Here is a 241-nt window from a genome sequence, read left to right on the forward strand (position 1 = left end):
ACTGTTTCAATAACAGTTTATAGCTTTCTACTGTATGTGCTTCTATAATTGTTATGAACAATTCCCATTTGTTGAATGTTTAGTTGTTTTCATTTTTTGCCATTATTAATGAAGCTCTGAAGAATATGGTGGGCAAGATTACTTGAAAAACTCTCTTAAAAGAAAAGGGTTAAGTATGCTAGGTTAAATGTACACAACTTATTTTTAAGTGCATGTCTGATTTTTGAAGTGTGCAGTAGAA

The sequence above is a fragment of the Physeter macrocephalus genome, chromosome 4, assembly GCF_002837175.3.
Source record: "Physeter macrocephalus isolate SW-GA chromosome 4, ASM283717v5, whole genome shotgun sequence".
NCBI lineage: Eukaryota > Metazoa > Chordata > Mammalia > Artiodactyla > Physeteridae > Physeter > Physeter macrocephalus.